This window comes from Gekko japonicus, unplaced genomic scaffold (assembly GCF_001447785.1).
Source record: "Gekko japonicus isolate JY-2015 unplaced genomic scaffold, Gekko_japonicus_V1.1 scaffold5077, whole genome shotgun sequence".
Taxonomy (NCBI): Eukaryota; Metazoa; Chordata; class Lepidosauria; order Squamata; family Gekkonidae; genus Gekko; species Gekko japonicus.
This window is the reverse complement of record NW_015163771.1, coordinates 52,619-61,200: the sequence shown is the minus strand read 5'-3', so window position 1 is coordinate 61,200 and position 8,582 is coordinate 52,619. Positions and strand designations below refer to the sequence as shown.

The window sequence follows — 8,582 nt, the reverse complement described above, 5'->3', positions numbered from 1 at the left end:
GGGCAAGCCGTAGTTCTGATAAGGGCAGTTCTTGAAAATAGACCAATTTCTGTCAGAGCTCTCTCAGCCCCACCGACCTCACAGGGTGTCTGTTGTGGGCAGGGGAAGGGAAAGGAGTTTGTAAGCCGCTCTGAGACTCCTTTGGGTAGTGAAGGGCGGGGTAGAAATCCAGTCTCCTCCTCCTCCTCCTCTTCTTCTTCTTCTTTTCTACTATACAAGTGACTTAGAACCCTGTTCAGAACACAGAAACAGAGCTAGAAGGGACCTCAGGGGTCATCTAGCCCAACCCCCTGCCCAATGCACGAAATTCACAACTACCCCCCGCTCCCCCAGTGACCCCCTGCTCTATGCCCAAAGGAAGGCAAAACCAGATGAGAGCTGTGGGTCGTGGCCCGCCTTCTGGGATCCACGTCTGCCACCTGGAATCGCTCCTCTGGCCCTGAGCACCTTTACCTCCTTATCAAGCAGCTGTTCTTTTATCGAGACATTGCAGCCACCTCCCAGCCGAGGCCGAGCTTCTCACCATATGCCTGGATGGCTAAAGGGTTGCTCCGTAAAAGACAGGAAGCCTCTGCGAGTGATAGTGAGGCTGCCGTGATGGTGGCGTCATTGCAAAATGGTTTCCTTTGTGTGTTAACATCTGCAAACTGTTCGTTTCCAGGGTCCCCCCGGCCATCCCGGTAACGATGGATTGGTCAGCTACGCGGGACCAAAGGGAGAGAAAGTAAGTTCCACATCAAGAGCGCCTCTTCCAAATTTCTCCCTGCATTTGTGTTAAACAGTGGGTTCGATGGATGAACAGACCCCAAGTATAGTGATCAGCACTCTTTATTAGTGATTTCAGCAAGGAGAAGAAAGACTGAAAATCCCTGGCAGAAGCCTGGTTTTTAAACATGCAAGACACCACACCCCAACCACAGCCCACTCCCAATTATTAACTAGTTTATTTGGAGCTGATTACTTGGAACTGATTAATTGAAAGAGTGAGGATTCGGACTAGACTATCCTATAGAGGAGTATATGATGGTGATTGCCTAGCAAATTGGGGGACAGAAATAGAAGTTTTATTATACTGGCCTTTATTTGTGTCACTGGCCAGGGATTGATGGTATATTAATCTGTTAAATTGTTAGGATATGTTAGTTATATTAACAGTAAGGATAGATTAGAATATTTAGGGATAGTTGGGAATCAGTACCAGAGAACTGTGTGTTATTCCGCCGCCCTCTCTATAGTGGTCTGGGAACACAGCTGTGAATTGTGAGGACCATCTTTGGGGATGGCCAGGCAGATGATTCCAGTGCTCCTGGGGAGGGGAAAGTATAACGGTGGGACTAGGCAGAGAGTGGAGGGAAGGGGGCGGAGAAACAATTTCGCTCGGCCACCTTCCAGCCTACGGCCCATCCCAAAGGTGGGGCTAGGATGATTGACCCCTCTCCGACATTGGTCTTGTGTAACGCCAGGTCTATAAATAATAAGACCACGATCCTTCGGGATTTTCTGTTGGAACAGAATGTAGACCTGGAGTGCGTGACCAAGACCTGGGTGAGAGAGGGAGAGACAGTGTGGCTCCTCCTGGATTCTCGGTCCTCCACCAATCGCAGACTAAGGGGCAGGGGGGGAGGAGTGGCTTTATTCATCCGGGAGGCTTACACCTTCAGGGCCCTCCCACCTCCGGGGATCACGGGCATAGAGTGTGTCGGTCTGGTGTTGGAGGCTGAGAAGAGTGTGGCGATTTGGCTGGTGTACCGACTGCCCAATGCACCGGCCATCCCTGCTGGAGGCTGTATCAGGCGGGGCCCTGGAACACCCTCGGCTATTAGTCTTTGTGAGGGTCTCCCTTCTGCCCAGGCGGTCCAGTCCCCATGGCCGTGGTTGCGGGGCGGCTTGTCCTGGGACGCCTGGCCTTTGTAAGGGTGGTGAGACAAGGGAGGTCTCAGAAAAGCAGGGGATGAGGTTAACACCACCTCTACCGGCCCTCTGTCCGCTCCAAGTTGGCCTTTAGTTCACTGGAACCTTGGGGAGACGTGAGCTGATCCTCTCTCTGTGCGTCAGCTCTTCTTCCCCAGCCTTGGCATCGCGTCCTTCCTCCCCAACCTCCCTGACGACACCACCTCTTATCCCTGCCCCGCTTCCCAGCACCGCCCCCCGTCCTGTGTCTCCCTTCCTGGTTCTAGACCCACCCCCTTTATTACTCCAGACGCGCTCTCAGCGTCATGGGTGTGGCAGCGTGGGGCTGGGGAGAGCGGCTGCCGCGTCACTCTCTGCGCCACGCTCCTCTTGCTGGCCGTCGCCTCTCTGGGGTGCGGGCCCCTCTCAGCAGCGTTCCCCGGCTCTCGCGCCACGTCTTCTTCGTGGGCATCACCCGACGGCTCCCGGCTTCGCTGTCTTGCGTGTCCCGGTCGGCTCTCAAAAAGGTTGGGGATCCCTGCATTTCGGTATTGCATGGCTTTTGTTTCTTCTCTCTGCCGACCGCCCACCTGACATCCGCAGGTGAGGGCACGTGGCCTCTGAGGAGGCTCTCACCAGTTGGGCAGAATGACTAAGCGGGGGAGTTCTTTGGGCACGGTCAAGAAGACCCGTTCCCATCAGCAGTCAAGTTTCAGAGTTTTGAACTCGTTGACGTTTCCGCACTGTTCATCCAAAGCTTGCCTTTAAGGTTTGCATGAACAGCTCAGAAATGTCAACTGGTTTTTTGATTGATTGACTGATTGATGGATTCAATTTATAGACCAACCTCCCCCGGAGGGCTCAAGGCAGTGTACACACTTCCATGGGCTGTAGATTTAATTGGTGATTAAATCATAGATTGAGTTCTCTGGGCAGGGACAACTGAATTTTCTCAAAGTATAAATAGTGCTCTGTGGCTCCGTTTAAGGTCCCTTGCTAAGGACTTTCAGTAAATTATTTAAGGATCTAAATCTGAATGTTTGTGCTTATTCCCCCCTCTCAAGTGCACTATAAACCTTAGTTTACAATACGTCAGAGCATATGAATCTCTTATTACCCCCCTCCGTTAGCCAAATTATAGGAGTTAGCTGTGAGCTGTATTAAACAGAGTGCACATTCCTTTCCCGCTGGCAGGCTTCCTGGGCTAATTGAGGTGATGATGTGGCATGATTGATATTATGAAGTGGGTGGATATTATTAGCCCTTTCTTATTTAGTTCTTCCTTTTTCAGAGAAGCTGTGGGATTTGGCCCAGGTTTAAGGGCCTGTGGCCTGTCCTAGAGTGCCTGACATAATTGTTCTGACAGTATCCTTGGTGGTCTCAGAGTTTCCGTTATGATGGGGACTTGGCCACAGATGTGGGTAGCTAGAAAGCCCCGTCTTCTTGTACAGAAGAGGTAGTGGGGACCTGTGTGACAAGGGGAAAGTATTCGAAGGGCCTGTGTGTGTAGAGGAGGCAGCCCACTATACCCCTGCATGAGTCACTGTTCTGGCCACGCCTCCTGCCGATCGGCCACTGCTGGTGGTTTCATAGTTCTGTCACGTCGCTAGACTGGGTGGGACTGGGTTGTACCCAATGCAGATCTGCAGTCAACCTACTCTCAAAGGAGGTGCCTGATGAGGGTTTATATGAGCCATGGTTTCCAGCACGCCCTTGCCCATTTGGGAAGCATACCAGGTCCTTCTGCTAAGGCGACTGCTAGACTTGCCTTTTGTGTCTCTGCACGAAGATACACTTTCCACTCCTGCAGGATCCCCGTAAGCTGGGATCGGGTGTTTAACAAATTGAAATGATGATGATGGTAATGATGACGATACAGGTCAGGTTTCCCCTTTACTGTGACAGTGTCCCCAAGGGCAACACATGGACACATGAAGCCAATGCTCCCTCTAAGCTGTGGAGTCTGGTGAGCAAAAATTCTTATTTGTGAGCTACTGGCATTAAAGTAGTGAGCGAGCGATTCGGCTACTGCATACATTAGCTTGCTCGGGAGCCCTCCTTCCCGAGCGAAGACAAGAACGTGTGAGCCGGAGGCTAAAACACTGTGAGCTAGCTCACACTAACTCAGCTTAGAGGGAACACAGTGAAGCTGCCTTATGCTGAATCAGACCCTTGGTCCATCAAAGTCGGTATTGTCTACTCAGACTGGCAGCGGCTTTCCAGGGTCTCAGGCAGAGGTCTTTCACATCCCTTACTGCTAGATCTTTTAACAGGAGTTGCTGGGGATTGAACTGGCAACCTTCTGCGTGCCAAGTAGATGCTCTGGCCACTGAGCCACAGCCCCTCCCACTCCCTGCCCTTTCCTATTCTCTTCTGTCATTCACACCAACGGGAAGCAGTCAAGTGGGGCACCTGAGGGCAGAATCCACCGCCTGCCACCCGTAATCCCAGCCACTGAAAGTGAAGCCTGCTCTGACGTGCGCACCGTGTCCGTTCGTCTCAAGTAAGGTCTTTCGAGAGCCACAGTTCTTCAGTCCATCAAAACCTACAGCGGTAACTAAAAGGCCAATCGATCACTTCCCCCGTAAAATATGCCAAGACCTATCATAGTCCGTTAAGAAAGATCAGCTGACATGACCACAGGGGGGATAGACAGGGCCATCAAGTTGCAGCCGACTTATGGCGACCAGTGTTCCCTCTAAGCTGAGTTAGTATGAGCCGGCTCACAGTATTTTAAGACCTATCATAGTCCGTTAAGAAAGATCAGCTGACATGACCACAGGGGGGATAGACAGGGCCATCAAGTTGCAGCTGACTTATGGCGACCAGTGTTCCCTCTAAGCTGAGTTAGTGTGAGCCTCTGGCTCACATTGTTTTGCCTTAGCCCAGGAAGGAGGGCTCCAGAGCAAACTGATTTATGCAGTAGCCAAATCACTCGCTCACAACTTTAATGCCAGGAGCTCACAAAGCAGAATTTTTGCTCACAAGACTCCATAGCTTAGAGGGAGCATTGATGGCGACCCTGTAGGGTCTTCAAGGCAAGAGATGAAGAGAGGTGGTTTGCCATTGCCTGCCTCTATGTCGTGACCCTGGACTCCCTTGGTGGTCTCCCATCCAAGGGCTAACCCAGGCCGACCCTGTTTAGCTTCTGAAATCTGATGAAATCGGGTGAGCCTGGGTCCTTAACGATAAAATGAAGGGCAGACAGTTCTCATTGAAAAGAACTGCATCAGTCGTCTCCTTCCTCGCGCGTGCTCAGCGGTGTGCTGTTTCAGTCTCCTCCATTTACAGGTGTTTTCTCTTCCAGGGCGAGCAAGGTCCTGCAGGCCCACCCGGACCAAAGGTAACTGGCACAAATTTGTCCTCTTTTGATAATAGTTGTTAAACATCACAGGTGAAATCTGGCTCTGCTGGAGACAACACAGGCAGGCTTTTGCACAAAAATTGGCCTGAGAGGTAACACAGCACTGACGGCATTCTGCCCATTGTGCATTCTTATCATGCGCTTATTTGGAGTGATTTGATATGAATTCAGTTCCTAGGGCTCCAGTCAGTTTTGCTAACCCTGCATTAGACAAAGGGATGCCAGTATAAACTTGGGTTCTTGGCGTTCTTAGGAGCCCCCCCAGACAGATTGTTAGGTGGTCACTGCTTAGGGTGACTGTTTTGAGGTGGAATGCCACAGCTTAAGGTTTAGGAATTATGTGGGGAGACGGCCACACGCTGTAAGCTTTTTGAAATCCCCCCCCCCCCAGGTTTAGTATAGTGGCTAAGTGCGCGGACTCTAATCTGGGAGAACCGGGTTTGATTCCCCACACCTCCATGTGCAGCTGCTGGTGTGACCTTGGGTCGGTCACAAGTCCTTTCTCTTAAGAGCAGTTCTTGAAAGAGCTCTCTCAGCCCCACCTGCCTCGTAGGGTGTCTAGGGATCCCAAGTCCTCCCGGGGGGCGGGGAAACCCCCACCCCAGAGGCCCGTTCCCGGCACTGCCGGATCGGGCCCCGGGGGGAACTGCACCCTGACGTGCGCGTCCCCCGGAAGTGATGCAGGCACGCGCACTCTATGGTTTTCCCTTGTATGGCCATGGCCCCGCCCCCAGCGTGCCTGGCGTCCTCCCGTCACTTCCGGGTGACGTGCGTGCGGCGTGCACAAGATGCTGGCCGGGAGCCCCCCGCTCCCGGCGAAGATACTTGGCAACCCTAAGGGTGTCTGTTGTGGGGAGGGGAAGGGAAAGGAGATTGTAAGCCGCTCTGAGACTCTGAGGGAAGGACGGGGTATAAATCCAATCTCCTCCTCCTCATCCTTGTAAGATTGTCAAGAGAAGTAGAAGAAGGGCAAGTTTTCTAAAATGGAGAACCCAGGGTTGCCAACTCTGGGTTGGAAAATTCCTGGAGGTTTTGGGGGAAGAGCCCGGGGAGGGTGGGGTCTGGGGACGGGGGACCCCAGTAGGGTCCAATGCCATAGAGTCCACCATTGTCAGCAGCCATTTTCTCCTGGGGAGCAAACCTGTCTTGTCTGGAGATCAGTTGTGATTCCGGGAGATCTCCAGGACGCAGCCCTAGTGTTTGGGCTTATGGATCCACGGAGACTTTGCCCTCCAGTTTAGGGCCCGTTCTGCATCTAGCCTTCGCTCTGCTGTTTGACCAGACCCACCCTGGAACAGAAGAAGATGCAGCTCAAAGCCACATCCAAATACTCCAAGCCAAGGCCATACGGACTGCAGAGTCACCCCCGGAACGGCCATAAAACAGCCGTAAATCTATGCAGACAGGCGGTACCATAAAACCAAGAGGTCAAAGAAAATGAAACCGGCAATCCGTGTGGAGGCTCCCATAACATCCAACAATCAAAGGAAGTGAAAGCGGCATGCAACGTAGAGAGGAATTTCTGTTCTAATGTGGATTTTGTAGAACAGCGGAGTGAACGCTAGATGCAGAACGGGCCTAGGAAGCAGCCCTGATCCTTAATTCCAAGTCTTTAAAGCAGGATGTTGCTCCGGCTTCAGGGAAATGCGCTGAGCAGTGTTCCCTCTAAGCTGAGTTAGTACGAGCTCGCTCACAGTTTTTTAGCCTCCGGCTTACACATTTTTGCCTTAGCTCAGGAAGGAGGGCTCCAGAGCAAACTAATTTATGCCGTAGCCCAATCGCTTGCTCACAGCTTCCATGCCAGTATGTTGTCGAAGGCTTTCACGGTCGGAGTTCATTAGTTGTTGGAGATTTTCCGGGTTGTGTGGCCGTGGTCTTGGCATTGTAGGACCTGACGTTTCGCCAGCAGCTGTGACTGGCATCCTCAGAGGTATAATCCTCAGAGCAGGGGTCATTTTCTGCGGGAGCACACAGGAGCGGAGCTCCAGCAGTAAGGAGCCCAGGGGGCAGGCACATGCAACAAGCCCCGCCCCCTGCTCCCAGCAGCCCTCAGTCAGGCCACGAGGAGCAAGAAGCAGCCAGGTAAGTTGCCCCCTTCCGCCCACCTTCAGGTACAAGCTCTCCCTCCTCTGTGAGGGCAGATCTGTGTGTTCCTCTCCCCCATAGCTAGCAATCCAAAACAGTCCAGTGGCACCTTTAAGACCAAGTTTTATTCAGGCACAAGCTCTCCCTCCTCTGTGAGGACAGATTTGCACATCCTCCCCTCCCCGATAGCTAGCAATCCAAAACAGTCCAGTGGAGCCTGAGCAGTGGGCGCTGCCTTCTGACACACTTCCGGTGATGTCAGGGTGTGTGGCATATGCAAATGAGTAATGCTAACGAGCTCCTGCACCTCTTTTTCTACGAAATGACCCCTGCCTCAGCGGTATAATCCTCAGAGGTATAATCTCATGCCAGTAGCTCACAAAGTAGCTCACAGAGTAGCATTTTTGGCTCACAAGACTCCACAGCTTAGAGGGAGCATTGGTGCTGAGGCAATTATTCTTTAACTTTGATGCTGTTCTGTCTCTTCAAAGAAGGGACAGGGCCAAAGATGGGAGTCGGGTTGCCAGGTCTGGGTTGGGCAATACCTGGAGACTTTGGGGGTGGATCCAGGAGAGGGCGGGGTTTTTGGGGAGGGGAGGGGCCTCAGCATGGTCCAGTGCCACAGAGTCCCCCCCCCCTTCAAAGCAGCCATTTTCTCCAGGGGAGCTGGTCTCTGTCAGCGCAGCTGGAGAACACTTGTGAAAGCGGGAGATCCCCAGGCCCCACCTGGAGGCTGGCAACCCTAGATGGGAGAGAGGGCTGCTAAATACGTGTGGCTACGGCAGGAGAAGTGTGTCCTCAGGGCCATGGCCGACAGGACTTGTGCGAGATTTCCCCCTCCTGACACCGTTGTGCTCCGTCAGGGGTTCTGCAATACGGCTCGACAGACGTATATTGGGAAATAATCCATTCTTTTCCCTCAGGGAGACCCTGGCGATACTGGACGAGCGGGTGAGAAAGGGCAGGCAGGAGCTGACGGGGCTCCTGGGATACCAGGACTACCCGGCCCCCCCGGACCCCCCGGGCCAGGCTATGGGTTTGGATTTGAGGTAATCTGTTTAAAGAAGCTGCATTTTCAAAGGGAAGCCCTGAGATCGAAACTGTGTTTTGCCTTCCTCACCACAGCCCTCTCTGGTCTCCCCACATCATTCCTTTCCCCACCCCCTCCACCACCCCTTTACAGATTCTCCCCCCAACTCCCATTCTTCATCCTCCCTTCCGCTCACTGTTTCCCCCCTTCCCC

The 8,582-nt window shown here is 52.9% G+C and overlaps 1 long non-coding RNA gene across 1 annotated transcript; it reads left to right on the top strand.

The window, feature by feature from the left end:
- Positions 1 to 658: 658 nt before the first annotated feature.
- LOC107107620 lies at positions 659 to 8,378 on the top strand. The gene is made up of 3 exons (XR_001482398.1): positions 659 to 724; positions 5,198 to 5,233; positions 8,263 to 8,378. It is a non-coding gene; the product is annotated as an uncharacterized LOC107107620 (long non-coding RNA).
- The last annotated feature ends 204 nt before the right edge of the window (positions 8,379 to 8,582 follow it).